We start from the raw sequence: 25786 nt of genomic DNA on the forward strand, positions 1-25786 counted from the left end.
GAAAAATCAGGGGGAAGTTTGAATTTTGAATTTCAAAAAAACTGGCAAGGCGTACGGTTGCTCGTGTCAGAGACGCGACCGTTCGCCTACAGCCAATCATAATATTCCTTTCCTTATTTTTATTTTAATTTTCCTTTCCTTTTCTTTTTACTTATTTTCCTTTTTATTTCTTTTTTCCTAAAATAACTTCCCTAAAAATCTAATAACTTCCCTCACCTAAAATTATTTTCTCACAACTCCTAATTCCCAAACTTTCTTTTCTCTCTGCAGATCCGAGAACATCAACCACCACCGTGAAACCACCGCCGCAAAACCATCACCGTTAACCACAGCCGTATACAAACATGCAGAAAAATCAAGTATCACGCACAACCCGCCGAGGGAAAAACCCAAGAAGAAAACAACGGAGGCGGCGAGTTCGACTCCCGCGGCGGAAAAAGCACCCACGCCACCACCAGAAGAAAACCCCACTCCACCGGAAGTTCCATCGCAGCGCATGCCGACCGAAGTACAACCGCAACCAAACATCGAACTAGACAACCCCGCCGAGGCGAAATCCGACGAAGCAGAATCGGATCCCGAGGAAGCCATAGAAGAATTCATGAGGAAATACGGGAGGGGGCCGAAGGCGAGCAAATTCTTCGCAAAAATGTCGGAGGCATGCCGGAAACAAGAAGAGGTACTTCCTGCCCTAACCCCACTTACAATTCCACCAAGACCCCATACATTAATAGAAACACCCACTGCACAAGCCCTAACCACACACCCCGAGAACCCCCAAATTTTACCGGAAACCCTAACCCAAGAGACGAACCCCCCACATACGAGTCCTCAAGAAAAAACTGAGACCCATGCCGAATCCTCTGTAAATGAAGAAGAAATTGGAGAGGAGGAGGGTGATAGGATGGAGATGGAGGAATCAGAGAAAGAAGAGGGAGGGGGTAGTCTAGGTGAGCAAGAGAATACATCGGATGTAGAAGCCGCTGGGTCAGGGGATGAAAAGGAACAGGAGGAGGGTAGAGAGGGTGAGGAGGGTGATAGAACAGAGGAAGTGGGTCAGGAAGAAACTGGGGATGTGGAAGAGACGGAGGAACAGGGTGTGGATGAGACTGAGTATGAAGAGAAGGGTAGTGAAGGTAGCGTAGGGGAAGAGGGTGAGGCAGTTGTGGACAAGGAGGCTGAGAAGGAAGGTGAAAGTTTTGATGAGGAAACTGTTGTAGAGGGGACTGAGGAGAAAGGAGAGACTGAGGGAGAGGATGACGAGAAGGAGGAAGAAGGAAACGGCAATGAGCAAGATGCCGAGGAAGTTTGTGACGAGGTCGAGACTGATATAGTCGTGGTGGACGACACGACCACTGATGATCAAGCAACTCCGACGGACGAGAGGATGACGAGGAGGACATCCCGTCGGAATAGAAAGCAAGTGGATGAGGCAGAGGCAGGCAGGTCCAAGCGCCTGAGGCTGGAAGATATTGAGGAGACTGGGGATGATATCCCCCAGGTCCAGGAAACTTCGCCAGCCGAGGAGGAGATCTCTCCTGAGGCCTTAGAGACGAGATATGAGACAGAAAGGAGGAGAAAGGGTAAGCATGCTGCTAAGCCCCAACAGAAGAAGTCTCGCCCCGCGAACACCACTGTGGTGATTAGCGAGCCGGAGGCGATCCGTGTGCCGTTTGCCCATCCAGCAAATGAAGAGGAGGCTGAGATACCAGCCGGTGAAGAAAGCCAGTTTGAGATGATGGAGGTCCTTCTGACCAAAAGATTGTTGGAAGCCATGGTCCAGTTTGAGGACCCAAAGCTGCAGAAGGCATGTGATGGCCGAGCTACGAACGGGAAGTCGGCGAAGTCCGGCAAGAAGTTGTGCCTCTCGGACCTGGAGGAATTAGGAGTGGAGAAGAAGTTCATCTCCTACTTCAAAAGCATCGGGTTTGAGTGGCTCCTCAACCACAGCAATACGGAAGTGCCGGTAACTCTGGCCAAGGAGTTCTTCACATCATTCAAGTTTAAGCAATCCACAGATCTCGACGCGGACACAATCTCTTTCAGGATATTCAACGAATAGATGGAGATGAGTATAAGGGAGTGGTCGTTGCGATTGGGACTACTGACACCCGAGGAAGAAGAAGAAGGAGCGTGGAATGAGAGAGAGATCGGCGCGCCCAAAAATACAGCTGGCTTCGATGCTGAAGAGGCCTGGAGGATGGTTGCCCACAAGAAGGTGGCCAAGTTCAAGACAAGCGCATCAAAGGGAATGCACATCACTGACCCTGTACTCCGATTGGCACAAGTATATATCGGGTACAATCTCTTGGGTCAAGTGGGTGCAACCCTCACTACTCCAGAGCTGTATTTCATGTGGTGCATGCTGAACAATGTGAAGGTCCACCTCGGGTACTGGACTGCCTATGCGTGCCAGAGAGTCAGAACTCACTCCGACCGCCATCTCTATACGTGCAACTTGCTGGGAGCGTACCTCCAGAGAAATGTGTCAATGAAGATAGCCAACTCAGTCACCAACCTGCCAATGTGTAGCGACCCAGGGTACTTCGATCTCCCGTTCTTCTTCAACAAGGGATTGACGATAATGAAGGACGGCGTGTTGAGATTTTATGAGGTAGAGAAAGCTGAGGGAGTAAAGATAAAGACAGAGAAGGCAGATGATGAAGGTGAAGAGAAAGCGGCAAATGAAGGGTGGCAGACAAGAATGGAGGAGACGATGTTGAAGCTGGGAGCTAATACGGTGCAGCAACAAGAGATCTTGCTGAAGCTACACCAAGAGGCGGTGGCACAGAGGGAGATGATGGCCGCGCAAGCTGACAAGATGGCCCAGGCCGTGGAGACAATGATGAAGATGGTCACTGTGGTTGACCAAAAGATCCTCCGGGCCCAGCAGCAGGGGGCTCATGCCCCCCAAGTTGCCCACAGAATCTCAGCAGCTGATCTCAGGAGTCACCCCAGTAAAACCAGCCCCCAGCGCCCAAGGAATGCTGACAGAGAAGAAGAGAAAGGAAAGTGAGACCACAACCAGCGTACCAGTGAAGAGGAATACCCCCAGGCCAGGGGAACAGAAGGCCAAAAAGGATGATGAACCCAAACCCAGCCAGAAGAAAGCAAAGACGGTGCCCAAGAAGTCTGGTCCCACAGGGGACCAGAGCCAGAATTGAACCCCTCCCAACCAAGTAATTTTAAATTTTAGTTTTTTTTTATGTCTTTTTATGTTTTAGTTCATTTTTTTTTTACAAAGCATGCCGTTTTTTTTATGTCTGTGAATACTTGTGTTATTAATATGTATATATGTGTTAGTCATCTTCTCCCACTTAGCCCGATGCTCGGTCTAAGTGTGAGAAGTTTGTTTTTTTTTTTAGCATGCTTTTGTGTCTGTTAATTTGTGTATCTTCCCCCACTTAGCCCGATGCTCGGTCTAAGTGTGAGAAGTTTGTTTTTCATATATAATATGTGTTTTGTGAGTCTGTAGGTGTCGCACTAACTTAGCCCTGTTTTCCACTTCACAAAAAAATGCTTGGGGACAAGCATGGTGAAGTGGGAGGGGGGAGGGAGTTAGTGCAAGTTAGTGTCTGTGTACTAGGTCTAGGAGTTAGCAGTAGTTAGTTAAGTAGGAAATTATGTGTGTATGCATAACTGGTAAATAGAAAGCAAAAGCCCCTTAGTGAGAGTAATTGAAGAGAAAATGCATGTCAACTTTGAGGCCCTTTTCCTTAATAAATCAAAATCGGTTTGGATGAAGTAAGGACGATAGAATATGCCTCGACTAATCTAGTTGTGAAGCCCTCCATAAAAGTGAGTTATAAGCCTTAAACACTTCATACTAACACAAAAATGAGAGGACTGCCACTTGATGCTTAGGGAAAGAACTTAGAAGGAGAAAATTTTTGGTGATAAAAGTAACCTCTCGGGCCTAGGGGAATGGTACTGGAGGTATAAGCTGGACGAAGTCCAGGGTCTAAAAAGGAGGAATAAACTGGACAAGGTCCAGATAAAAAAAAAAAAAAAAAAAAAAAAAATATTTGGAGTTATAAGCTGGACGAAGTCCAGGGTGGAAGGAGAAAATTTTAATAAGAGCTAAGACAGGGGAAACTAACTGACCCGAGGCATCAGTGGTATGGCATATAAAGAGCGAACGATCCTAACATCCCTGGTGAGGAATGAGTGATCGAGCGAATCCAACAGTTAGTGAAGTTAGGGGCTATCTTGACGAACTGACAAACCGATTAGATAGAAGAAGGGGAGGGGAAGATTCGGAGACTGTAGGTTCTTGAATTGACCTTAATCTTGTGGGGATGACTGCTAGAAATAAACCAGTTTATGCATTTATGTGTTTATGTGTTAATGTGTGTTTTTATTTTCTTTCTTTGTCTAAGTCCTTAGCGTCTAGGTCTAGTAGTTTGAGTCTTTTTATTTTTTTTTAGTAGTGGAGTCGGTCAAGGGGAAACCATGCATTGAAACGCGCCTTATTCCTTTTTCTTGTCTTCATACTTGAGGGCAAGTATGGTTTAAGTGTGAGCAGTTTGATAAGGCTCGTTTCATGCATCGGTTTAAGGTTAAAATTCTGTGCATTTGGGACACTAATGTGCGTTATGTGAGTTCAGGTGCGTAGTAAATCTACCAGGTCTAGGAGTTGCTGTTACCTGACCTGGCAGATGCAAAAGAGATGGATTGAAGCAAAAATCGAAAGTCGTCGCTCGGACCTGGGAGAATCAAAAGTGGGCGACAGGAGCAGAATGGAGGAAGAGCAGATCATTTTAAAAGAGTCTTACTCAAGGGCAAGAGCGTAAATTCACCAAGGGATACCCTAGGGATCAGAACCTCACCTATATAAAGAGCTCAACCTTGAAGAGCAAGATATCCATGAACAGCGACTTTTGGATGCTTTTCCTAGCTCTAGTTCCACATTTAATCTTTTCCATCTCGTCTACTGCACACTTGGATATGGAAAGCTCTGGCCACCGTGGTTCTCATCGTCGCCGTTGTCATTTTGCTGTGTAACACCGCCTCGTGGAGGCGAAGAAACAATTTCATTTGCTTTCGTTTAGTACTTTGTTGGTTTTTAAGTTTCGCAACTCTTGTTTTCACTTAGATTTGCTGGATTCAGACTTATTAGTAGTTATTATGGAAGTTCATGTTTGCTTTTGGTTGGATATCTCTAAGTTTGTGTCAATCTTTCGTGTTTAGCTTTCGTTTTTTGGTTTGTTGTTGGATTTTCGGAATTGAAGTCTATTGTTTGTTGATGGAGGTTGAGGATTTGTGTTTGGAGATGTTCGGAGTTGTTGAGATTTAGCGCATCCGAGTTGGAGTTTCGCATATTGATGTTTGCTGTTTACGATTGTGCATGATTATGGCTATTTGCTTTCTGTTTATGCATCCTTTAGGTCCAGTAGCGTAGATCTGTTAGTTTAGGCTTTAAATTCTTGTTTTACACTTGAATCGGAAGTTTGCTCTGTTTTCATGATGCTTATTACTCTGTTTTTCTCTGCTATCCTCATTTGATTTCCGAAGAAGATGAAGTTGTTGGTAGTTAGAAACAGATCTGCTTTATGTCAGCTACTTTCTGCATGTACTTCACTTTTTCTGCATTTCCTCCAGATCATGTCAGTACAGTCTGAATTGTCCTTTTACTTTTCTGCATGTTTTTTCCAGTACCTGGTAGTTTAAGGAAATTTGCTTTGCTTTTCGCTTTATGCTTGTTTACCCAAATTTGGAAAGTCTTTCTAGTTAAGTTTCTTCCAGTCATGCATGCTCCGTACGTTTCAGTTCTTAGACCCAGTAGGTAGAGTAGAGTAGCTCAATTCTGTTAGACCCAGTAGGTTAAGTTCTCAACCCACAAAAATTGCGTGGCAGGAGCCAACCCTTCCTTTCCAAAATGTCCGCAAATGCAGTTTCGTAGCACCTTCGTCCTCGTGGGATCGATCCTTTACTTCCCTGTACTAGTTGTAGTATAGTGGGTTGAGGTTTTGAGAAGAATAGAGTGCACCCAACGACCCCTTTCTGATAGTCTTAAGATCGCCTAGATTTGGAAGCCTAGCCGAATCCCTTGGACCTGTTAGATCGAGTGACATCACACCGCACCTGCACTGCACGCTATCACTATTACTCACTTCTCACTAACTTGCTAACTCATCTACATAGTGATCAAAAATGTCAACACGATCACATTAAAATGTCAATACATATTTGTGTTAATAAACTGTGTTGACATTAAAATATTAATGTCAACACAATGTATTAAAATATCAAATAATGTTTATGTTGACATTTCAGTATCATTGTGTTGATATTTTTAATACACTATATTGATGAGTTAGCAATTTAAGAAAAAGTTAGCAACGGATCACATCCCTAGCGTACTTACTAACCGTTTCTTCCTCGCCTGGGCACAGGAAAATCATTAACTATTAATTTAGACAACGGCTCAGGAAATACAAGGACTCGCCGTGTCTATGAATTATCAATTTTATCGTAAATTTTGGGGTTTGGGGCTAATATATGCTGGACTAATCACGCTCGATATATTCACGGTTTCTTTTTACTAGTACTACACTTTTCTTGTTCTAATTTTATACTCCTTTTAACAAATAAATACACTTATAAATTAGTAGTACATAGTAGTGAATAGTACTAGTAGTATTTTTACTTGAAACATTATGCAATTCTTAGCCCCAAAACCGTGTAAGATAAGAAATTGATGTGTGCAATGGATATCGTTGATGAGAAAGTAAAACCGATGTTTAGAAGTACTTTAGGACAAAATTTAATAATAGGGCCTACTCCATCTAGCCCAATTATACCTATTAAATGGAGCCATTTTGAGAAGCCCAAAATAAGTTCATTCGTTTTAGTTGCAGCCCAAACTTTGAGAAGCCTAAAGTAAGTTCATTCTTTTTAGTTGCAGCCTAAACTTTGAGAAGTCCAAAATAAGTTCATTCTTTGTAGATGTAACATTGACTGAAGTGACTGCAAGTCTGCAACGGTACACTCATTTATGTCTTCAAGCACCCTTTCATTTAACAAACCATAAATTAAAAGTAATTAGTTGAGAAAAATGAGTGAATTAAACGTACCACTTACCCTCCACTACTGTATGGATCTTGTAGGTCATTTCAGAATAATATTACTTCACTCGTCCTAAAAAAAATAGACAAAGTTATAAACGACACGAATTTTAATGTGCATTATCAATTGGTAGAATAAGAGAGAAGGAGAACAAAAATAGTGAAAGTAGTGTTAGTGGGTCTACATTATTAGTTGTGTGTTGTTGGTTAAAAACTTTCTATATTTAAATCTTGTCTGATTTTGGAAAATAGCCAAAAATAGTAAAATTAGTACAGTACATTTTTTAGGACAGAGGAAGTATATTGCTTTCAAATTGCTTAAGAAATAATACAACTATCAATTTTATCTTATTCACTAATAAAATAAATTCAAATTTTGTTAAACTAATGCAAAAATAAACAAGTACTCACATGAGCTCCATAATATAGCAACTTGACCAAATATTAATTCGTAGTACTACTAATAAATTAATGCGCTAAAATCACAAATCACTATGTTAATGCTTTTCCACACATTCATGCTTCACTTTTAGACACCAAATTTACTTCACTATTTCGAGTCAATGAAAATTAAATTTAAGAAAATAAATATATCACAGTTATCAACTAGAAATTTATATAGCTAGATTGATAATATGGATTACTTAGCTCTCAAGACTTTCATAGTTGATATATATTTACAATGAAATATATGATTATATGAAAACTAATAAATATGGCTAATCGCTTGATTTTTGGTAAGTTACTCCTTCGACAACTTAGTTTGTCATTTACGAAAAAAATAATTAGTTCCATGCTAGAGATCGATAAAAATAAATTATTTGAATCGCATTGCTTTAACTTGTGGATGTGACTATTCAATAGGATACTTGAAATTCATTGTTAAAATCCTTGCAAGCCAAATAAGGAGTACATAAATATGTTAAATTTTACCTTAACATATTGCTTCCATTAGGGGTGGGTTATCGATATGAAAGAATTTCATATCGTTATCTGATACACTTTTTATTTGCACTATAAATACCTGCAAGTATACAGAGTAGGTATAGTATAGCAAAAGGTTAGTACCGGGTATCGAACACGGGGAAGATGTACACAAAGTATCTATCTTCTACTAGAACTGAATTACTATCTGGAGAAACAAGAATATTTTGTAACTTTTTGAAAACAGTAAATATTAAAAACAGTAAACAATTAAATGCAAGCAAATCACGGAGATAAAATTATAGAGATAAGGGGAATTCCAGGGATGTGCTTTCACTTTTATGGTTATACAAATTCCACTCTACAATACCCTAGAACAGTTAATACTTTGAAAGGACGAGTCACCTAGCTTATGCTCATGCGATACAAACGTTGATTACTAACATTAGGGTTGTCAATCCTAACACGTAACTCCAAAAAGCTCCTAAGACCCTTGAAAAGTCCTCACTCTCAATTAACAGTGCCGTATTAAAGGAAGCTAACTGTAGTGTCTACTAAGTGGATCTAACTCGCTAGAACTCTGTCACAGTTATGAAGCAAGTTGTATTGAATCATACATAATTGTGTCACTCAATTATGAAGCATCATGATTAACTTAGGGAAGAAACAAAGTAAAAACAAAACGGATATTAAATAGAAAACAGAATTGTATAACCAAAGTTGCTACTAACACATCCCTAGAATCCTATGAGTTTAGTTACACATGACTGAATAAACTAAAAACATAGATTGAAGGGAAAGCAATTTGAACATAAAACTAAAGCAAATAAAACCCGTAGGTTGAATCCTTGTCGTTCTTGATGTTCTTGAAATCCTTCTTCAACTCCTTGCACAATTGAAGTACTCTAGCTTTTGATCTCTATGAATGTGTTCTCGTTGTGTGTCGGAAAAAAAAACTCTTTTTTTTGATGAAGCTTGAGGTCCTATTTATAGGGGAAGATTATTCCTCATCATAGAAGGAAAAGATCTTCAAAATTTGGTAAATCTTGGAGCAAATCTAGGGCTGGTCGGATTCGCCGCCTTTCTCCGGCGGGCCGCCGCACCTTGGCCGGCGGTCGCCGCGTTGGAGTCCAGAGACTTTGACCCTTTGGTGGCGGACCGCCACATGTCCTCCGGCGGTCGCCGGGCGAGACTCTTCTCCTGGCGTAAATTTCCGAGGCGGGCCGCCACATAGCTCTGACCGCCGGGCGCCGGCGGTCGCCGTACAACTTCGCGGCGGTCGCCGGTCGCCGTCTGACTCCAGATTTCTAGACTATGCGTTTTTACTCCCCTTTTCGGCTCAAATATGCACATTTCTCACAAAACACGTCAAAATACCAAAATGTATAGAATATGCAAATAATGGACATGTAGAGTGATTTTGATGACAAAAACGGACCAAATAATGGCCTTAAAACAGTGCAAAATCTGGGCGTATCAACTCCCCCAAACTTACATTTTTGTTTGTCCTCGAACAAAACACTAAAGACACAAGAATAGACGCACGGAATGCACAAAGACTAGACGTCATAATTGCCTCAAAAGATGAAAGAATAGATTAAGCATGTATTAACACAATCAAATCAAGCAGGGCTTAATAGTGCACTTTCATTACTAACTCGTGGAACACCTTGAATTCAAGCACTCACATGTGGCAAACTTCCAAAGATGGGAAGTGTTCTTTCTCTCACTCTCAAAGTGTATAAAGGTAAAGTGTAAATCACTCAAATCATGCATCATGCAAAGTTTACCATAGGCTTGCTCAAAGTTTAATCCCTCCTCTACTCAATGTGATTAAGCATCAAAAGTCCGGAAGGTCTTTCTTTTCGGTTGTAACGTAGGCTCTTTGGTAGGTGAGGAACATTTGGCTAAAAAGTGACTCAAATATAAAAATATCCCAAGTAGAGTTAAGATGACTCCACTTTTCTAAAACTTAAGGCACTTCTAACACTTTATTTTTCTCCTTCAACTTACTTTCAATCCTTCGTTTTTTTTTTCTCAACCTTTCACACATATTTTTCTTTTCCTCTTTTTTTTTTCTCTTTTTTTTTCTTTCTTACACATCCTTTCTCTTTTTTTTCTAAGATCAAGCACATATTTGGAATTTTTCTCAATTTCGCAACTTGTACTTTCTTAAAATTAAGCACACTACTTTTTATACTTTCCTCCTTATCTCTCCAATTCCTTTACAAAAGAAGATAACAAAAACTATACTAACCCAAGGAATTGTCCCCCCATTTATTTTGGCTTCCAAAGAAAAGGCTTAAAGGCTCAAAATTGGCTCCAAAGGAAAAAATTGAGAGGGTCGAAAATTTTGGATATAAAAGTAGCTAAGAAAAGACGGCCTAACATCCTCCTAAATCAACTTAAACACTATGTAAACTTAGGCAGATTAGGAGCAAGTTCTAGAAACATATACATGCATACAGATAAATCACACAAGAAAGAATTTAAGGCTCAAATCTCACAAGGTAAAAGCACGATTCAAGGTGAACAAGCAATTCACTAATTATGCACCTTTTCACCCAACCATCATATCAAAACGTTAAGCCACACTTAAACATAGATGGAATATAATATCATTGGCAACTCGGTCTAATGTGTCCCTAAGCATGCGTGTTTCTAAGTTCTTCATGTTATGTTCATGACATGGATTCAAGAAAACATTTTTAGAACACAAAAATCTCCTACGGGTTTTTGGAAAATTAAAGCAAAAACAAACAAAAAATAAAAAGAAAACCCTAAACTCACGGTCCACCACTTCATCCCCCTAAACTTATTTACAACAAAGTGTAAAATAAGTTTGTAGAGTCGGTAGGGGCGTGAGTATACTACTGAAAATAAAAACGTACCCTGAAAAATTTCGCGTAGAGGTTGAGCGGGGCGAAATTTCGAAGAATTTCGAAAAATCGCGCTGGAAAATTGTGCCCAGGTGGCGGTCCGCCGCAGCTGTTCGGCGGTTGCCGCATGTCAAAGATGATTTCCAGCGTTCAGGTGGCGGACCGCCGCAGAGCTTGCGGCGGTCGCCACGGAGAGGTCAGAACCTGCGAAAATTTTTGCAAAGCACAAAATTAAACCAAAACCAAAAATACTTAAAAATAAAGCAAAAATTGTTAAAACAAGGAAATAAATCGTCTCAAAAACATCCAAAAACATGGTACAAATGCTCATTTAAAGTCATCGAGCTTGACTTCTTCAATCTTGAGGAGGTGGAGGGAAACGGACGCTAAGATCCTCGAAAGCTCCAACGTGGTACGTGATATCACTCCTCATTGTCTCTCGTTCCTCTCTAGCTTCGGCGGCCATCCTCCGAAGCTCTTCATATTGTTGACGCCGATGAGCGTCTTCCAAACGTTGTTGCTCCCAAAATTCTTGTTCCGCCGTGCGCCAATCGCCTTGAGCCGTCCACCCTTGGCGGTTGTAGGTATTCTCCGCTTGTTGCTCCGCCCATCGATTGTCCCAAGTGTTGGACATGTTTTGCATGTAGGAGAAAATTTCTCCTAATTGGGCGGAGGTGTTGACTTGAAACTCCTCTTCCGGATTTAGCCTCCCGCGGCGGCGGTTCGCTCTTGTCCGGCGGCGATGTCCTTCCACTTCCTCTTCTTCTTCTTCCTCTTCTCGTCGTGGTTGGGATTGCGGTGGTGGCGGTGCTTCGTTCCCTTGAGCTTGTGAATGCTCCGCGCCCTCTTCATAGTTATCAATGGCATCAAACGCGGAATCCTCATCGGGCTCAAATTGAGGAATGCGAGAGGGAATGTTCCTCTTCCTAAACTCCCCATTGACGGGGTTAGCCTCGATAGTTCTCCGGTGGGCGGGCGTGTCGAGCTTCCAATTGGCTTGGTTTGCCCAAACATCGACCTTGGTCAATTGCGGGAGTGGAACGGGAAAGTGATCCCCCGCTACTTGCATAAAATACCCTTGACCCCAACTATCGGTCTTCAAAAGCCCCACCGAAAATAGCACCTCATAGGTGATGAACTTTTCTCCACCATCCTCCGTCATACCGGCAAAAGAGACCCCCAAATGTTCACCAATTGCCGTAATCAATCCCCCACAACAAATGACGCCCCCGTCTTTCTTCGTGATCCTATCCACATAGTAAGTAAAAAGGGTCCCATAATCGATTCCCTTCTTGTTGAGTAGGCACCACATCACGTCGAGCTCCGTTTGGGAGACACTCCCCCCATCGATTCGAGCAAACATAAGCTGAGTCATAGCACGATGGAGGTACCTCAAGACGGGGTTGCGAATTGATGAAGACTTGGCATAGCCCGCTGCATGCTCTTGCTCATTTGTCATCGCCCCCCAAACCTCTGAAAATTCATATTCATTGTCTTCTTCGGGGTTGGGGTCGAAGCAATGGAAGATCCCACTAAGCTCTTCCATGGTGAGCGAGTGCCAACGGTTCCCTAAGCGGAAATCGATGCTAAGTGGAAAATTTTGGCGGCGATCCTTAGTAACCTTTAGCGAGCTTAGGAACTCGAGAGTATACTTTCGAAACGATGGCCACTTCCTTTGGAACATGTAGACGAGGCCATTCCCATCACCCACGTCGCACAACTTCCAAAAATCCTCCATGATCCCCAAAGTTTGGAGAGGGAAATCGTGGGGATATCTAGAAGGTGCCGTCTCTCGGGCCGACACTTTCTTCCACATACCCTTTTGCTCTTCCGTGGCAAGGCTAATGCCATAGTTCTTCGCATTCTCTGGTTTCCTTTTGATCCCATTATCCTACAAAAGAAATTACACTCTTAAGCATCAACAAGTGGGAGATCAAAAGTTCCCCCAAACTTGCATTCAACCAAGTAAAAATGAAGAGATAAGAACTTATATGCAAGCTTGGGTACAATAGCATCCTAATTTCTAGCATAATAACATGTTAAGCAAAATCAACAAAATTAGGACACAAAAAATCATCCCCCAACGTGAATTCATCCCCCATGCAGAGACGTATCAACCAAATATCCATAAGAACCAACAATCTCTACAAAATCACAAATATTGCAATTCATGGAAGTAATAATAGCCTCACAATGCTATGAACATGATTGCAACTTTTAAACATCATAAACCAAGAGAGAATCATCATTCATAACTTAATAATCACCAATCAAGCAAAATTTAAACCATAGAATTCAAAAATTCATACACATAGTCTTCCCCCATCATGAATTAAGAGATTCTACCGAACAATTCACCCAAAATAAAGCACAATCCATGGAAGAAGTAAAGCAAACTCAGAAATTGAGTTAGGATTCATACCTTTTTGTGGAGAGAATTTGTAGAAGAAGAGCTCTAAACTTGGAGAGAATTGAGAGAATGATAGTGTGGGTGTGTGAATTTGGTGATTTATATAGGTGGGGGTTGTGTGCAAGGAAGGAATTTGAGAAGGAATGTGAAAAGGAATGGAAAACATACCTTTTATGGTGGAAATCCCGTCTCTGGACTGCGTGTGGCGACCGCCGCGTCTCTCGTGGCGGGCCGCCACACGGACCTTCGTAAACAGCAATCCTGGCGGGCCGCTGCGGCCCGTGCAGCGGTTACTCTGGCCCGCCCTAAGCCTGATCTAGGCCCGATCCTTCCTGCACATGTTAGCACACGTGTGGCGACCGCCACCAAAAAATTTTATTATTATTATTTTTTTTTTTTTTACATAACATAAAAAAAACGAGAAGATAAAAAAAAATAAAAGAAAATTGGGTTGCCTCCCAATAAGCGCTTTTGTTAAAGTCGTTAGCTCGACTTGAAGTGGCCCACTAGTTGGGCGGATCAATAACTCGAGTGTTGAAAATTGGCATAGGGAGCAACTTGGTCCCTAGCTTCTTCCACCACTTATACTTCCCCTCTTTGGTTTTGATGACGTATATCTCGGGGTCCTCTTTGGGTGTTTTCTTTCTCTTCTGTTTCTTCTTCTGTGGAGCAGATGTAGAAGAATTAACATCACCCTTTTTAGAAGAGTGTCTAACCTCTTTGACAATGTAGATAGTGGAGGTAGAAGGATCCTCCGCTTCAAAGGGATCTTTGGGCTTGGTCAAGTCGGTAGCCATGACTGCTCTGCACTGTTGTTCCATTTTTGCCTGCTTTGCCTCCTCAAATTTCAGCATCTCGCGCTCGATCTTATAGGTGGATTGACTATGATTATCACTGATTGTAATCTCACCACGACCTACATCAATCAAAGCTTTGCAAGTGGCAAGAAAATCTCGCCCTAAGATTAGAGGGACGTTCTTGTCTACTTTCATGTCAAGCACAATAAAGTCGGCGGGAAAAATAAAATCATCAACCTTAACTAGGACATCCTCAATCATACCTACAGTCTTGATAGACGAGTTATCTGCCAACCTGAGTGTTACGTCTGAAGATTTGAGTGGCCCAATGTTGAGCTTTTCGTAGTACTTCAGTGGCATGCGATTGATGGACGATCCTAAATCGCACAGTGCTTTGTCAACTTTCCCTTCTCCAATTCGGCATCTAATGATGAACTGACCCGGATCTCTTTGCTTCACTGCCCTTTCCTTTTGGATGATCTCGCTGCAATGATGCGGTAGCTTAAGGTCGGCTTTAGTCGGCTTTTTCTTCCTCATTACCGCCTCCCTTAGTAGCTTTGCATACTTTGGTATCTCCTGCAACGATTCAACAAGAGGAATGTTAGTATGGACCTTGCAAAACATGTTAAGGAAATGCTTGAACTGCTCTTCAAGCTTGAACTTCCTCTTTGGCTGAAAAGGGAGTACAATCCCGTTGTGCCGCACAAGCTCCTGCTTAGTGGACGATTCTGCCTTGTCAGTGGCGGGTCGCTGCGTGGTATGCGGCAGTCCGCCGGCGACTGGGCAGTCCTGCGTGGTTGACTCTGCCGTCTCAGTGGCGGGCCGCTGCGGGGTCTGCGGCGGTCCGCCGGCATCTGGGCCGTCCCCAGATTTATGCTTTGCCACCCATTTCTTGTTAATATCATCCACCCTTGCTGCTGCCTTTGCTCTATCCTCATCTAACTTCTTCTGAATTTGCTCCATTTAAGTGGTAATATTGGTTACAGCTGCCGAGATTGTGTTCATTCCTTGCTCGAGGTTGTTTATCCTTGCTTCGACCACTCCGATCTTGGTGTCATTAAGCTTCCTATCTTGCGTAATTACTTCCAAGATCTTCGTGATTCCTTGTCCATACTTATCTTCCTTCTTCATCGGCTCAACCACTCCTCCTTTGCTAACATTAAATCTTGCAGGGGGTTGCAAGTAATTATTGTTAGAATAAGAAAAATTTGGGTGCGGACGGTTCCCATTATAATTATTGAAATTACCGCCCCCCTGATTAGGGCGATAATTGTTATTGTAATTTCTGGGACCGCCTCCTTGCACGTAGTTGATTTCTTCCACAGTTGATATGGCAGTTTCGGGTGCATTGACTGCCACTATGGAAGTTGCCGGAATTGGATCTTCCTTCCTCGAGATGTCCATTTGATCAATCCTGACTCTAAGTTCTGCTAACTCCTTAGCAAAAGAACTTTCTTCGGCCTCTTCTATGGCTGCTACTCTTCTCGTGGCATGCCTTTCCTTAGACCACCCCCGACTGTTGGTGGCGAACTCCTCGATCACCGCCATGGCATCCTCTCCTGTCTTTCTTAGAAATCCTCCATTTGCTCCTGAATCAAGCATAGCACATATCTTCTCGTTAAATCCATTATAGAGGATTCCTACCTGATGGTCTATGGAAAAACCATGGTTTGGGCACTTTCGAAGAAGAGCTTTGAAACGAGCAAATGCCTCATAGAGGGGCTCGTCATGGCCTTGTGTGAACTGAAAGATCTCACTCTTGAGCTTCAAAATAGTGCCTGGCGGGTAGTATTTGTCGAGGAAGGTAGCTACGATGTCCTTCCATGTGGAGACCTTTTCTGGTGGCATACACTCAAACCACTCCTTAGCAGAATCAATCAATGAGAATGGAAAAAGTCTTACCCGTATGGCATCATCGTCGACACCATTTAATTTCAGAGTGTTCGCGATTTCCACGAATTTGGAGAGATGGCGGTTAGCATCTTCAGTCGCCCTACCTGCAAAAGGAGTTTGCTCGACCCTTTGGATAAGGGGCATGCGTAACTCAAAATTGTTAGCATCAATACGAGGGCCGTTAGGAAAAGTGATCACATTCCCATGATTGAATATGTTCATCACAGGTAATGTTTCTCTGTTCTTCTTTTCCATGGCTTCTCGGGCTGCTCTCTCCGCATCTCTCTCATCCATCAGCAACTTCACCATCTCCTGCAGCTTCTCAATATCTGTTCGGTCACCCATTTTTCCTGATCCTTTTTCACTTCTTATTATTCTACGAGTTCTTTCAAGCTCTAAATCAAGCGGCTCTAAGATGTACTTCCCAGAACGCTTCGCATACAAAACCTGCAAGACTCGAAAACAAAAACAAATTAAACTAAAAAAATTAAAACAGAAAGCAATAAAAATAAAATGAAAGCGATTAAAATAAATTATTTGAATCGCATTGCTTTAACTTGTGGATGTGACTATTCAATAGGATACTTGAAATTCATTGTTAAAATCCTTGCAAGCCAAATAAGGAATACATAAATATGTTAAATTTTACCTTAACATATTGCTTCCATTAGGGGTGGGTTATCGATATGAAAGAACTTCATATCGTTATCTGATGCACTTTTTATTTGCACTATAAATACCTGCAAGTATACAAAGTAGGTATAGTATAGCAAAAGGTTAGTACCGGGTATCGAACACGGGGAAGATGTACACAAAGTGTCTATCTTCTACTAGAACTAAATTACTATCTGGAGAAACATGAATATTTTGTAACTTTTTGAAAACAGTAAATATTAAAAACAGTAAACAATTAAATGCAAGCAAATCACGGAGATAAAATTATAGAGATAAGGGGAATTCCAGGGATGTGCTTTCACTTTTATGGTTATACAAATTCCACTCTACAATACCCTAGCACAGTTAATACTTTGAAAGGACGAGTCACCTAGCTTATGCTCATGCGATACAAACGTTGATTACTAACATTAGGGTTGTCAATCCTAACACGTAACTCCAAAAAGCTCCTAAGACCCTTGAAAAGTCCTCACTCTCAATTAACAGTGCCGTATTAAAGGAAGCTAACTGTAGTGTCTACTAAGTGGATCTAACTCGCTAGAACTCTGTCACAGTTATGAAGCAAGTTGTATTGAATCATACATAATTGTGTCACTCAATTATGAAGCATCATGATTAACTTAGGGAAGAAACAAAGTAAAAAAAAAAACGGATATTAAATAGAAAACGGAATTGTATAACCAAAGTTGCTACTAACACATCCCTAGAATCCTATGAGTTTAGTTACACATGACTGAATAAACTAAAAACATAGATTGAAGGGAAAGTAATTTGAACATAAAACTAAAGCAAATAAAACCCGTAGGTTGAATCCTTGTCGTTCTTGATGTTCTTGAAATCCTTCTTCAACTCCTTGCACAATTGAAGTACTCTAGCTTTTGATCTCTATGAATGTGTTCTCGTTGTGTGTCGGAAAAAAAAACTCTTTTTTTTGATGAAGCTTGAGGTCCTATTTATAGGGGAAGATTATTCCTCATCATAGAAGGAAAAGATCTTCAAAATTTGGTAAATCTTGGAGCAAATCTAGGGCTGGTCGGATTCGCCGCCTTTCTCCGGCGGGCCGCCGCACCTTGGCCGGCGGTCGCCGCGTTGGAGTCCAGAGACTTTGACCCTTTGGTGGCGGACCGCCACATGTCCTCCGGCGGTCGCCGGGCGAGACTCTTCTCCTGGCGTAAATTTCTGAGGCGGGCCGCCACATAGCTCTGACCGCCGGGCGCCGGCGGTCGCCGGTCGCTGTCTGACTCCAGATTTCCAGACTATGCGTTTTTACTCCCCTTTTCGGCTCAAATATGCACATTTCTCACAAAACACGTCAAAATACCAAAATGTATAGAATATGCAAATAATGGACATGTAGAGTGATTTTGATGACAAAAACGGACCAAATAATGGCCTTAAAACAGTGCAAAATCCGGGCGTATCAACTCCCCCAAACTTACATTTTTGTTTGTCCTCGAACAAAACACTAAAGACACAAGAATAGACGCACGGAATGCTCAAAGACTAGACGTCATAATTGCCTCAAAAGATGAAAGAATAGATTAAGCATGTATTAACACAATCAAATCAAGCAGGGCTTAATAGTGCACTTTAATTACTAACTCGTGGAACACCTTGAATTCAAGCACTCACATGTGGCAAACTTCCAAAGATGGGAAGTGTTCTTTCTCTCACTCTCAAAGTGTATAAAGGTAAAGTGTAAATCACTCAAATCATGCATCATGCAAAGTTTACCATAGGCTTGCTCAAAGTCTAATCCCTCCTCTACTCAATGTGATTAAGCATCAAAAGTCCGAAAGGTCTTTCTTTTCGGTTGTAACGTAGGCTCTTTGGTAGGTGAGGAACATTTGGCTAAAAAGTGACTCAAATATAAAAATATCCCAAGTAGAGTTAAGATGACTCCACTTTTCTAAAACTTAAGGCACTTCTAACACTTTATTTTTCTCCTTCAACTTACTTTCAATCCTTCGTTTTTTTTTTCTCAACCTTTCACACATATTTTTCTTTTCCTCTTTTTTTTTTCTCTTTTTTTTTCTTTCTTACACATCCTTTCTCTTTTTTTTCTAAGATCAAGCACATATTTGGAATTTTTCTCAATTTCGCAACTTGTACTTTCTTAAAATTAAGCACACTACTTTTTATACTTTCCTCCTTATCTCTCCAATTCCTTTACAAAAGAAGATAACAAAAACTATAAAACCCAAGGAATTGTCCCCCCATTTATTTTGGCTTCCAAAGAAAAGGCTTAAAGGCTCAAAATTGGCTCCAAAGGAAAAAATTGAGAGGGTCGAAAATTTTGGATATAAAAGTAGCTAAGAAAAGACGGCCTAACATCCTCCTAAACAACTTAAACACTAGGTAAACTTAGGCAGACTAGGAGCAAGTTCTAGAAACATATACATGCATACAGATAAATCACACAAGAATGAATTTAAAGCTCAAATCTCACAAGGTAAAAGCACGATTCAAGGCGAACAAGCAATTCACTAATTATGCACCTTTCCACCCAACCATCATATCAAAACGTTAAGCCACACTTAAACATAGATGGAATATAATATCATTGGCAACTCGGTCTAATGTGTCCCTAAGCATGCGTGTTTCTAAGTTCTTCATGTTATGTTCATGACATGGATTCAAGAAAACATTTTTAGATCACAAAAATCTCCTACGGGTTTTTGGAAAATTAAAGCAAAAACAAACAAAAAACAAAAAGAAAACCCTAAACTCACGGTCCACCACTTCATCCCCCCAAACTTATTTACAACAAAGTGTAAAATAAGTTTGTAGAGTCGGTAGGGGCGTGAGTATACTACTGAAAACAAAAACGTACCCTGAAAAATTTCGCGTAGAGGTTGAGCGGGGCGAAATTTCGAAGAATTTCGAAAAATCGCGCTGGAAAATTGTGCCCAGGTGGCGGTCCGCCGCAGCTGTTCGGCGGTCGCCGCATGTCAAAGATGATTTCCAGCGTTCAGGTGGCGGACCGCCGCAGAGCTTGCGGCGGTCGCCACGGAGAGGTCAGAACCTGCGAAAATTTTTGCAAAGCACAAAATTAAACCAAAAAAAAAATACTTAAAAATAAAGCAAAAATTGTTAAAACAAGGAAATAAATCGTCTCAAAAACATCCAAAAACATGGTACAAATGCTCATTTAAAGTCATCGAGCTTGACTTCTTCAATCTTGAGGAGGTGGAGGGAAACGGACGCTAAGATCCTCGAAAGCTCCAACGAGGTACGTGATATCACTCCTCATTGTCTCTCGTTCCTCTCTAGCTTCGGCGGCCATCCTCCGGAGCTCTTCATATTTTTGACGCCGATGAGCGTCTTCCAAACGTTGTTGCTCGCAAAATTCTTGTTCTGCCGTGCGCCAATCGCCTTGAGCCGTCCACCCTTGGCGGTTGTAGGCATTCTCCGCTTGTTGCTCCGCCCATCGATTGTCCCAAGTGTTGGACATGTTTTGCATGTAGGAGAAAATTTCTCCTAATTGGGCGGAGGTGTTGACTTGAAACTCCTCTTCCGGATTTGGCCTCCCGCGGCGGCGGTTCGCTCTTGTCCGGCGGCGATGTCCTTCCACTTCCTCTTCTTCTTCTTCCTCTTCTCGTCGTGGTTGGGATTGCGGTGGTGGCGGTGCTTCATTCCCTTGAGCTTGTGAATGCTCCGCGCCCTCTTCATAGTTATCAATGGCATCAAACGCGGAATCCTCATCGGGCTCAAATTGAGGAATGCGAGAGGGAATGTTCCTCTTCCTAAACTCCCCATTGACGGGGTTAGCCTCGATAGTTCTCCGGTGGGCGGGCGTGTCGAGCTTCCAATTGGCTTGGTTTGCCCAAACATCGACCTTGGTCAATTGCGGGAGTGGAACGGGAAAGTGATCCCCCGCTACTTGCATAAAATACCCTTGACCCCAACTATCGGTCTTCAAAAGCCCCACCGAAAATAGCACCACATAAAATACCCTTATTAGGGTTTCATATGTATATTTTCTAAATATATGAATGAATTAAATGGATTTATATATATTTATAATTTTAAACTTCAATATGTATTGAATTTCAATATGTTTCGATATATTCGATATAAAACGATATATCGCGATATAAGGAAATTCATATAGTTATCGTATCGGAAACTTACGATACGGTACCGTATCGTATCAAAAATTACGATATACCAAAAATTTGATAATTTTTCGATATTTTTGAATACGATACGAGCGATATATCATTTTTTCGGTATTTTTCCCCAGCCCTAGCTTCCATACATCATTCTTGTTAGGGAGATTTAGAATATTGAATAAAAACGGATAATCTGAAAGTCGTGATAAATCAGTTTCAGATCAAATCAATTTCGGTGGTTCTACCAAAATATTTGATCGGATACAATTCAGAGAAATCAGAGCTTTTGTATGTTGATGTTCGAGAAGTATATTGAACCAAAAGAATCGATCTGATTTTGAAGAAGATGAAACAGTGGTTTTGTAGATGAAACAGTGTATCTGTTGGGGGAAAAACCGAAAATAACTAATTTTCAAAAGGTTTCCGAAATTGCAAATTAGTCCTTTGACTTTCAAAAATTACATTTCCGGATGAATTTCTTACACAGCTCGACCCCAGCCAGGGGCTCTGCCCCTTGGACCCCGCTACCCGGGGACGCTACCCCCGGACCCCCGTCCATCATAATGAATTCAAATAAGCGTGCACTCCGCACTTCCATATTGATCAATCAAGTTAACCCAATTACACTAAAATATCCAACAATCCTCCCCTATTTTAGTGCAATCCTTGATTTAACTAAAACAAGTCAACTCAAACGTTCAAACTATTGCATAAATGAAATACCGTAACGATTGAATTCCACCTTAGTACATTACATATTTCAAATATTTGAATACCCCGGGTGTCTCTAAGGATTGAACCCTGGGAACTCACATTGAATACACGAAGATAATGTACACAAAAGCTTACATACGAATATGTTCTATCTTGACACTATATTTTTCTAGCCTATGTCCTTATCCTTCATAAACATGTCGAAACCAAGTCCCAGCTTCTTGAAACTGCTAAACTTCATGCTTATATAGGTAGCTCCTTTATTCTTGCACCTACATTTGCAATTTCTCAAAAGAACTATTAAGAATATATACATTCAACCTCCTTAACTTGTAGGTCCGAACACATACCTTGGGACGATTTTCAAATGTGTTCCAATCTCCAAATATTAAGTCTTCCACATTGAATTATGCATCTAGTGTCATACTAAATGGGAATTGGGTATCTTAATATCAAAGATTTGTAGTGGACTTTAATCCCATCATCCCTATAGCCGATTTGTGCACAAGATCTCTACTTAACCCTTTGGTTAAATGATCGGCTAAGTTATCATGAGTTCTCACAAACTCCACAGATATCACACCATCCATAATAAGTTCACGAATCATGTTATGTCTAACACCTAAGTGTCTTGACTTTCCATTATATACTTGACTATATGCATTAGCCAAGGTAGCTGCACTATCACATCTGATAGATATAGGTGATACCGGTTTAGGCCACAATGGAATTTCATATATTAGATTTCTTAGCCGTTCAGCTTCTTTACCAGCTGCTGCTAATGCCACAAACTCCGATTCCATTGTTGAATTCGTGATACAAGTTTGTTTCTTTGATGCCCAACATATAGCACCACCTCCAAGACGGAATACCCAACCACTTGTGGAAGAATGATCTTCCATATTGGTAATCCAACTTGCATCCGAATAACCTTCAAGAACAGAAGGAAATCCAAAATAAGTCAACCTATAATCCATGGTTCCAACACCTTCTCAATATAATGTGATTGAGAAATGGAAATTCCTTGTTCTCCATGTGTGATCTTAATTCCAAGAATCACATCAGCCTTCCACATGTCTTTCATTTCGAACTTAGATGACAAAAAAAAAACAGACGACCAGTTCGACGGATTTCTTTGTTGATTTTGAAGTTTTTCGGTCGATTTTACCGACTCTGATTCTGTTTTTCTGTTTTATTTGTTTTTCTCCAGTCAAATTTGTTCCTAATAAATTTTTTCTTTTTTTTGATTTTCTCATCTTTAGGTTCGACTTCAGTTCGTAATCAACAACTAAGTGTTATTTGATGGATTCTTCATCTTATTTCGAGTCTACGTCGATGAATGGTGGAGGTAGTTTGGTTTGATTTGCATTAACATGATTTTTTTGTGTTATGTTGGTGATTTATGCTCTGTTGACATGACTTGAAAATCTGTTGACATGATTTATGTTCCTTGGTAAATATTCTGTATTGTTGCTATGCTCTTCGTTGACATTTTGTTTCATTAACATTATTTTGTTGTGTTATGTTGGTGATTTATGCTTTGTTGACATGATTTATGTTACTTGTTAAATATTCTGTTGACATCGTGTGTCTGAATTGGTGTATTATAATTAAACTGGACATTTTGATCCTGGTAATTTGAAGCATGTTCTGATATTTTGGCTTACATAACTTATAACAATTGTCTAAGAATTTTACAAGAGTGCAGCCACTTCTTTAGATTTAACTATAGGGGTAATTTTCTGCTTTATGTGAAGCTACTTGAGAAATCAGCTCAATAATTCTTGACCGAGGAAATAAACGTTAGTCTAAGTGGATTAATGTTTGGTTGGATTTTCCCTAGCTTGCAGATGTGTGCTTGTCCAGCCTTTCATTATTGGGAATGTACGAGGAACTGAACGTTTGGCTTGTAAAACTCTATCTATGTAGCAGAGCTGCATATAAAATCCATATCAATAACAATTACTAGCTATATCAACTACTCATACAACCTAATGTAATTATGTTCACTGTTAATAATCTGTAATGTGAAATGTAAAACATACCATGAGCAAAGGAAGTGGTCCTGCAAAAGCATTCTTCTTTTTCTTTGACCAATTTTCCTTTGCAAACTTGAGAACAGACAATGCGTACGAACACCAGTTGACATTTCTAATACTGTCCAGATCATCAACTATTTCCCCAATCTTAGACTTGATTGTTCCACATGTTGATGGCTCAATCAATGTTGCTTCTAATAGTACCAAGAACAATCTCTTGAACCTTGTCCCTCCTTGACAATTTGCTAACATAAGTTCTTCAACCGCTTTATAGCTAACGTTTCCTCCTTTTTTTATTTGACAATCTTTGCCTAACTCTCTCATGAAAGCTGTATTACTTTTACAGATATATCTGGAGTAACTAATCCTACCTCTCGGAAATCCGTATACCAGCTCCACATCGTCTTCTGTAATATTAACACTCCTCCCATTATTAAGCTTTATCTTGCACTGTTTTTCATCAAAGCTCTTCACCAACTCGAATACCAAAAAGCTAGGAATGTACTCTATGTTGAAATGCAAAACATTCCCAAAACCCAACTCCTTCACTGCATTAACCAACCTGTGCCTCATTCATTTTTCTCATGGTTTCAATAAAAAACAACGTCTTCCTTTTGATTAGAAGCAGTTTAGAAAAGTAATTACTTTTCTTATTATGTTCCTTAACCTCTATGTGCTTGTCATTCCGTTTTTTTTGCTTCTAATCTCAGAAGCAATTAACTGTTTCCAGTCATTTCTTCTTTTGCTTCTAATCTCAGATATAGTTAACTCGTCCTCATCAATTGATGTGCTTCTTTTTCGCTTTGATGTGTTCTTTTTTTTCTGGATTAAAATCAAGTACAATAAAAATGTCAACAATACAGTAATATCATGTCAAAATTCATAGCAACTACAACCCTACGTATGGCAAGTGCAGTCATACGCTTTCTAAATATAAATAATCCCATGTCAACAGAACATATACAGTTTATAGCAACCATATGACTATGTTACAGCCATTCAAACAAGCATACATTATGTCAATAATTATTGTATAAAATGTCAATACCACTATGTCAACAAAATGTCAACAATACAGTAATATCATGTCAAAATTTATAGCAACTACAAGCATACATATGACAAGTGCAGTCATACCCTGTTGATATATATAATATAATACTAAGTAATCCTCTCACACTTCACATATGAATTCATCTTTGTGTATACAGAACATATCTATTTTATAGCAACCATATGACTATGTCAACAACAATTCAAATAAGCATACATTATGTTAATAATTATAGTATAAAATGTCATAAAAATTTAAATATATAGTACTTAACTGCAAGAATATTTTTCTGCTGTTTAAAAAAAGCATAAGTCGAACTCATCAGAAAATTAAATAATGTAACCTAAAAATAAAATCTTTTGAATAATCAAATTGTGTTTTAAAAAACTAAAATTGAAGTCATACAATTAAAAAACGAATGAAATCTTTAACCCGAATGAGTCGTTTCAGTGCTTTTTGTTGATTTGGTGTTGACCTCCATTTCTGATGTCGTTTTTCCAGGAACGGTCGACGATCCAACTGAATCACTTGTGTTTTTTTGTCCGGTTGACATTCCTAATACTCTTAATCGATTTAGAAATCTAGAAAAGAGATGAAGTCGAGTAGATGAAGGGTTTGTATATGAGAGAGTAGTCGAAATTTTTTGAGCGGTAATCTATTTGTGAGAGAGTAGATGGTAGAGAAATATTTATTGCTACGTTTTTTTGTGAGTTAGCGAAATAGTTTGTAGAGTAGAGGGTTTTGAATTAAATTTTTTTTCCTGCATTTTATTAGAAAAAAAGGCAGTTGACATTGTTAACATTTGAAAAAAAGGCAGTTGACATGACAATTATTTAGTTATTGACATTACATACAATTTATTTATATTTCCTTTTTGTTTTTGACATTTAATTTGTTTTATATTGACATGTATTGTATGACCATAATTCATGAATATGTTCCAAATATTGAGTTGTCTGAAATTTTATATGAAGCATATTGACAAGCTGTTGACATTTTTGCTATAAGTTATTGACATTTGATAATTATAGTTGAGTTTTTATATGGAAACTATTAACATGTTTTTTATGATAATGATGCCAGTACATGTTTCAAATTAAAAAAGTAAGAAAAATAGTTGTATATTTTTTTTAGTTACAAGAATTGTTTTTGAGCTGTTGACATTCAATTCAAGTTATTGACATTTATATTTAAGTTGTTGTACTGATTTGATAGTTGA

At 40.1% G+C, this 25786-nt stretch overlaps 1 non-coding gene across 1 annotated transcript; it reads left to right on the forward strand.

Annotated features, from left to right (window-relative positions):
- Window positions 1-15737: 15737 nt before the first annotated feature.
- On the forward strand, window positions 15738-15844 carry LOC148932388 (small nucleolar RNA R71). Its single transcript, XR_016136089.1, has one exon. It is a non-coding gene; the product is annotated as a small nucleolar RNA R71 (small nucleolar RNA).
- Window positions 15845-25786: the final 9942 nt, after the last annotated feature.

Source organism: Salvia hispanica, chromosome 2 (assembly GCF_029641045.1).
Source record: "Salvia hispanica isolate PSC_SH4W2 chromosome 2, Shi_PSC_v1, whole genome shotgun sequence".
Taxonomy (NCBI): Eukaryota; Viridiplantae; Streptophyta; class Magnoliopsida; order Lamiales; family Lamiaceae; genus Salvia; species Salvia hispanica.